Raw genomic sequence first — 7,493 nt, 5'->3', positions numbered from 1 at the left:
ATAAATACAATTTAAAAAATATAAAAAGAAGACAGTAAGTGAATATGTAAAATTTATTTAAATGTCAATTTATTGATATACTATATAAAAACAATTTTCAGTTAAGTAATGCTTGGTAAATGTTTTAAAAAGTTTAAAATTCATTACGTTAAGTTTGTGTTGAGCGAATCTACTTACTAAAATATTATAAAGTTTTAAGTCCAAACTGGTTTTTAGCAATGTCAATCCTGGATTTCAGGACAATCAGATCATCAGCATGTATTATAATATGTATACAGGGTGGTCCGAATTTTATGCAGGAAACTTCAAGGGCAGATAGATCTCTTTAAAATAATAGCTGTTTGCCTTATAAACATAGGTCTGGAACGACCTCGTTTTAGAGATACAGGGTGTTGAAGTTGTTAAAAAAATGTAATTTTTTGTTTATATCTCCGGAATCTATTAACCGATCTGAATAAAATTTAGTACAGATAATGTATGACAGTAGGCCTTGCATTACCTAAAATATTAGCTCTAAAGGTTCAACCAGTGGTGTACAACTGGACAGGATCACCCCTTTTTTATAAAAAAAAAACCTACGCCACTGTATTTTTTACAAGTTATTGTAACGGATTTATATTCTAATGTACAAAATACGTAAAATAGGTAACTTGAATTTTTTCCGTAAATTTCACCGTTCTCAAGTTATTCATACCAATACAATCCCCTTGTGGCAGATACTTCTAACCATAATATTACAATAGTATATATGTTTATCGTTAAAAGTAAGTGCAATTTGTAAGCACTTCAACAAAATTCTTTACACTTGCCGCATTCATCTTTTTGGATTAAAAAACGTCTCAGCAACTCGGGATGAGTAAATCGAAATTTTGAAAAGTTCTACATAAAGATGGTAGAAATCCGTACCATTTACAACCTGTGCAAAATTTACTTCCGGAAGATGCAGAGAGACACCTAAATTTTTGTCAGTGGTTGTTAGAGTCACAACATAGTCCAGAATTCTTACTAAAATTACTTTGGATCGATGAAGCTACGTTCAATCCTCATGAAATTTGAACAAGATCTTTTCAAGAGGAATGTTCTGTGAAAGTGTGGCTCGGAATAATTCGCAATAAAGTTTGTGGACCTTTCTTCTTGCTACCATCCAAATTCCCAATAATTTCTAACCTCTCTAGAAAACCATCTATTTGAATTATTAGTTTCAAGCATAAACATAAATATTCTTTTAATATTATGGTTTGAAATGTCTGCCACAAGGGGACTATATTGGTATGAATAACTTGAGAACGGCGAATCTTAGGGAAAAAATTCAAGTTACTTTTTTTACGTGCATTAGAATATAAATCCGTTACAATATGTTGTAAAAAATACTGTGGCGTAGGTTTTTTATAAAAAGAGGGCGACCCCTGTCCAGTTGTACACCACTGGTTGAACCTCTAGAGCTCGAATTTTAGGGAATGCAAGGTCTACTGTCATACATTATCTATACCAAATTTTATTGAGATCGGTTAATAAATTCCGAAGATATAAACAAAAAATCAATTTTTTTAACAAATTTAACACCCTGTATCTCTAAAACGAAGCCGTTCCAGACCCATGTTTATAAGGCAAACACCTATTATTTTAAAGAGATCTATCTACCCTCGAAGTTTCCTGCATAAAATTCGGACCACCCTGTATATCAGTATTATAATTATGATTATCATCATTGTGTCTAAGCTCCTTTAGGTTACGGTGAATGTTGAGTAATAACTCTAGTATATACAATGAGTGCTTGGTGAAGAATTACTGATAATGCGTAGAGCCAATTTTTGCAAGCAGAAGACTTTCTAAACGACGTTGAATTCCCTCAAAATAAAATCCCGTAAGTCAAGTGGCTATTTATTAGAGAGAAATAAACAGATCTTAGAATATCATGAGGCAAGCAATTTTTAAGTTGTCGTAATGCGAATATTTGAGAAGATAATTTTGAGCACAAAGTATCAATATGTGCTTTCCAATTTAGGTGATCATCCAGCATCAAACCTAGCAGTTTCACTGGCGTAGAGCTAATAGTTCGTCTATCGGATGTGAAATTCATGTGTTAAGTCATCTAACATTTGTTTGCTGAAAACCAATCTTTAGCTTTATCAAATAAGGAAACATTAAAATATGTGTCACTACTTGATAAGATCGTAGTATCATCTGCAAATAATGCACAATGACTATCAAGAGTGGTTATTGAAATAAACAAGAAAAAGTAGAGGCTACAAAACAGACCCCTGGGGTACACCATTATTTATAGTGTTAGAATTTTTACCTTCGCAACAAACAAACTGCCTCCTGTTTGTAAGATAAGACGCAAACAAATTTAATGCATTGGACCTCACTCCATAGAACTCAAACTTACGAAGAAGTATGGAAGTAGTCGAAATAAGTCATACATGATTGCCTCGGTTGTAAGGCCTTGATTGAAGCCGTCAACAACTGTACCAATTACATCAGTTATTGCGCTAATTATAATTATTCTTGCGAAAACCGTACAGTTCGCCAGAAAGCAACTGCTTAGATTCTAGATATGATGACAACTTATCTTTTATAATAATCTCTAGCACTTTGGACAAGTAAGGAACAATAGCTATCAGTCTATAATTATCTGTGATATCAGTGTCACCTTTTCTAAACATAGGAGTAATTTTAGTTACTTTGAATGCATCAGGCCAACACCTATCCTAAAGGCACTTATTGAACAGGATAGTCAATGGCTGATGTGTTATGTAGGTATGCAATTATGGATTCTATTATTTTGCTCTTAATATTGTAACAGTCTATAGTATGAGATTCTTTTAGTTTCAATATAGCCTCATTTACGTCGGATTCAAGTATGCCGGACATAAAAGAAGAAAAATGTGGTTTACATATCTTTTCCAAGTAGATATTAGGATCTGAATTAGATATTTTAATAGAATTATATGTGACATTTGAAACATTGGCAAAAAAATTATTGAAATCATCTGGAATAATAGAAGTAGTCTTCGATTTTGGCTTATATACTCATTCCGAGTTAATTATTTTCCAGCACATCCCTGCTTTATTAGAAGTATTTAAAATAACTTCAGAATAAGTTTTCCTTTTTTCATCCTTTAATGCTCATTTATACTCATTTCGTGCTAGTTTATAAACTGACCAGTATGTTCTAATTTAGAGGTTAAAGCTGTACTTTTTAGATAAAATATATTCTTTGGCATGTCGCATAATTTTATGTTAAACTATCGAATATTTTGTTTATATTCCTTTTCCACAGATCGCATCGGAAAACAGGAACGGTTAGTTTTGAGAATGTCCAAAATTAACGACGCATTATCCTCGCTATTCAACTGTGCATTATTTAGGTCCTTCCAAGAAATTCTGGACATATTGTGTAATTAACCTCTGATGAATTCTCGTCAGAAGGGAAGAATGTTGACTGGCGCGTAAAGATATACATTGCCCATGATGATCTGATATGTCAGGGTCAAAATTACTAATTTCAATGATATTGTCATCTTTTGTTAAAATATTATCTATGCAAGAAGATGTTGTTGTAGTAATTCTAGTTGGAACATTGATAGACACCGTAAGAGTCTTTGACTTAAATACTACAACCTAAAAGAAAACATTTCAGCACTATGCTGTCAATTCTCTGTGTCACATGGATTGTCAGCGGAAAATTAAACTTTCCAGTTTTGGGCCGGGTAAATTAATTAAATAGAAATTGGTGGCATTTCGACCCAAGGCAGATATTAGAAAAATAAGACATAAAAACCTTATGCCTTACAAAAACAACGGTTCCGGAAAGAATAAAAAATTGTCATTTTCCAAATATTTTCACTAATGTAAAAATTATAGAAAACTGTACAGCTTGCCTGATTTTAAATAAAGATTGAAAGTTATATTTTACTATGCCGTACGAATGCACTGGTTCTAAGAGCTTTTACCGTGACGCAAATTTTCTCATTTCAACCCCTATTCCAAAAAATTATTAAGAAATGTACGGCACCGATTTCAAAGTTTTACTTATGCTTTAAAATAATGAAAAATATAAGTGCCGTACAAAATATTTGGCTAAAAAAAATTGTTATATAATTGTGAGTGCTCTGAAGTGAACGTCATTTTTCTTTGGGTAAAAATCATTATTTCCTGAACGACATAAATTTCGGAAGCAAGTTATTCCACTTTATAGTCTTCATACAAAAGTGCCGTACAAAATTATTGGCACCAGAAAAAAACAATTGGCCATGAATATAAATATTATTTATCATTTTTTCAATTTGGAAAATCCATTTGACAGCTACTATAGTACTATATATTTTCAATTTTATTACTGTTTTAAATTATTCAAGGGTTAATATTAACAAAATTGTGGGTGCCGCCTATTTTTAATTTCAGGGTTTTCCATAATTAGTAGGATTTTCCAAGGCATTTTCACTACATTATGAAATTATATATTCCTGTACGGCATTTACCCCATAACATTAACACCATCAAATGGTAATAAAAAATTATATTGCCGTACATTTTTGACGGAACATTCATATGCATAAATGATAAATTGTATAAACAATAAAATGAACAGAGATGGTGTTTCGTAAATTTCAAGTAGGTAGACCAATAAAAATGTAAAACTAAATTATGTTAATCAATATATATTTTAGAATTTATCTTTTTCAATGCAAGAAATAATTACCAAAAAATAAAATTGATATTTGAAAGAAGTATTAATAAAGTTTTGGTCTTTTGAAATGTTGGAGACTAATGCTGTGATCATCAGCAGCAAATTCAATTGTAAGTATTACTTTAGAACCTTTACAGGATGCACCATTTTCACGTTTGATTATTTTTTAAAGAAAATTATGATAAAAATTATTATTGATTTTACAATTTTATGTTATTCAAACAATTTTATTTTATTTTTTGTATTGGATTCAAAATATATACGGCATAACTGAAAAATAGAAAATAAATTTAGGCGAAACAAACAAATTGAATTGGAGATGTGCGTACACATATTAAAAACTTTTGCATGTCTGTCTTGTGTCGAAATGCCGTCAATTCCTCTATTTAATTTTAACCGGCCCAAAATTGGAAAGTTTGATTTTCCGCTGACAACTCATGTGCCACGGAGAATTGACGACATAGTACTCAAATGTTTTCTTTTAGGTTGTAGTATTTAAGTCATAGACTCTTACGGTGCCTAAAATGATTAGGAAAATTTTCCTATCCGGCTCTTACAATTAGTCTATAATTTTAATGGATAGTCCATAGTGTTTAACAGACAAGAAAATTCTTTTACATATTCAGTGTTCGAATTAAAATGTACCTATATTAAAGTCGCCTAAAATGGTAATATATCTACAGGGTGTTAAAAAATGAGTGTAAAATATTTCAGGAAGTAATAGTATGAACCAAAATAAGCAGAAAAGTCTTAATAAACATGGGTCCGCAAAGTAACGGTTACGGAGATATGGACCACTATCGTTTTTCAAACATTTTATTTTATTAGGAATAAACCGACAAAGGAAGCTTTTAACAAACAAAAAACAAAGTTACAGAAGATGTTCAAAGTGCCCTCCGTCCATTTCCAAGCAGGCACGACATCTTCGTTTCAACGATATTCGAACTCTTTCGAAAACACCCTCCTTAGTTTGGATTTCTTGACACTTTTGATTAATCCGTAGCTGCAGCTCTTCCAGGCTATTTACAGGAGTACCATACACTAATGTCTTCAAATATCCCCAAACAAAGAAATCTAGAGGGTTCAGATCAGGCGATCTTGGAGGCCAAAAACAGGTCCGGTCCTTCCTACCCATCTATGTGGAAATGTTTGGTGTAAATGCTCTCTAACGGCCTTGGAAAAATGAGCTGGAGCACCATCATTCTGGAACCACATTTGTTGCCTCTGATTCAAAGGAATGTCTTCCAAAAACTCATACAGTGTGTTCTGCAGAAAGTTGAGGTAAGCAGCGCCTGTTAATCGGTTTGGTAAAACAACAGGACCTAGAAACCTGTCACCTACAATACCCATCCAAATGTTTAATGAAAAACGTGCCTGATGTCCAGATTATATTAGAGCATGAGGATTTTCGTCGGCCCAGATATGCGTACTGTGAAAATTAAACACTCCATTTCTTGTGAATCCGGCCTCATCAGTAAAAAGAATGTTTGCAAGGAAACGAGGGTCTTCAGTATCATGACGCAGAAACCAGCGGCAAAAAACCAAACGTGCTTGATGATCATTTATTGGATTTAAGGCCTGTACTCGTTGCACATGGTATGGATAAAGCAGTTGCTCGTGAAGGATTCTCCAAACAAGAGGACCACTAATTCCTACCTCGGCTGATATTCTCCGCACACTCGTACCTGGATTCTGCTCTACCAGTGCTAGAATTTCTTCTTCGGCTCTAGGAGTGGATACCGACCTTGGTCTTCCGGATAAATGACACTGTTTGCTCAAGGAACCGGTATCACGTAATCTTTGGTGAATTCTTCCAAACATGCGTTGTGAAGGAATCTGGCGATTTGGATAAGCGTCAACATAAAGACGTCGCGCTTCGGTGGCGTTCCCATTAGCACGATCGTACATGAAATGCATGTCTGTTAATTCTGTGTTAGAGTAACCAGCCATAGCGAAAGAAAACTTGTGCATTGAGAACAACTGTCAAATCCGTACTGTTTATTTCACTAAACATCAACCATCTATTATAAGAAAATACACAACGTTTTTGCAAAATAAAAAAGGGGGTTAAAAACATAAAACATTCCTTATCTCCGCAACCGTTACTTTGCGGACCCATGCTTATTGAGACTCTTCTGCTTATTTTGGTTCATACTATTACCTCCTTAAATATTTTACACTCTTTTTTTAACACCCTGTATATCTACAAAAAAGATGATCTACTAGATGCGCAAAAAATTCTTTAAATATCCACAAATCGCCGTGACTAGATGACTTATGTGTAAATTAACTTTGAAAAATTGCATTGAAAATATAAATATTTGGAATAAGAACTCGACATGTTTTATTACACCTATAAAAAAGGTAATAAACCATTCTTACATCATGCAAATTCCACCAAATGCGATTGTTTGTATCTGTCACTTAGTGACTGGATTTTATTAGAAATTACCAACACGCATTTTCAAATTAACGATTGGGTATTTGAATAAGAATATGTGGATTACTTACCGTAATCGAAGCCTGTTCTAAACACATTACAAAAATATTCCAGAACGTCTGCGTAGGCGTAGTAATTGTATGCTGTCGATTATTTAGTAGCCTTGTTTTTCTAGGCCACGGGTCTCAGTAGCAGATCCAGTAAATACGCAAAGACCGTGGAAATCCGCAGCGCACAACATTCCCTCCCATTTTCCCGCGATCACTGGATTGAACGGTTGGGTTTCGTCTAGTTTTCCACGCAATGTTAGTTCCATTCCACCGGTGAGTCACTACTTCCACTGTCGTCCTTGGCGTTCTG

The sequence above is a fragment of the Anoplophora glabripennis genome, unplaced genomic scaffold (genome assembly GCF_000390285.2).
Source record: "Anoplophora glabripennis isolate ALB-LARVAE unplaced genomic scaffold, Agla_2.0 scaffold173, whole genome shotgun sequence".
Classification (NCBI taxonomy): Eukaryota; Metazoa; Arthropoda; class Insecta; order Coleoptera; family Cerambycidae; genus Anoplophora; species Anoplophora glabripennis.
This window is presented reverse-complemented; position numbering follows the sequence as displayed.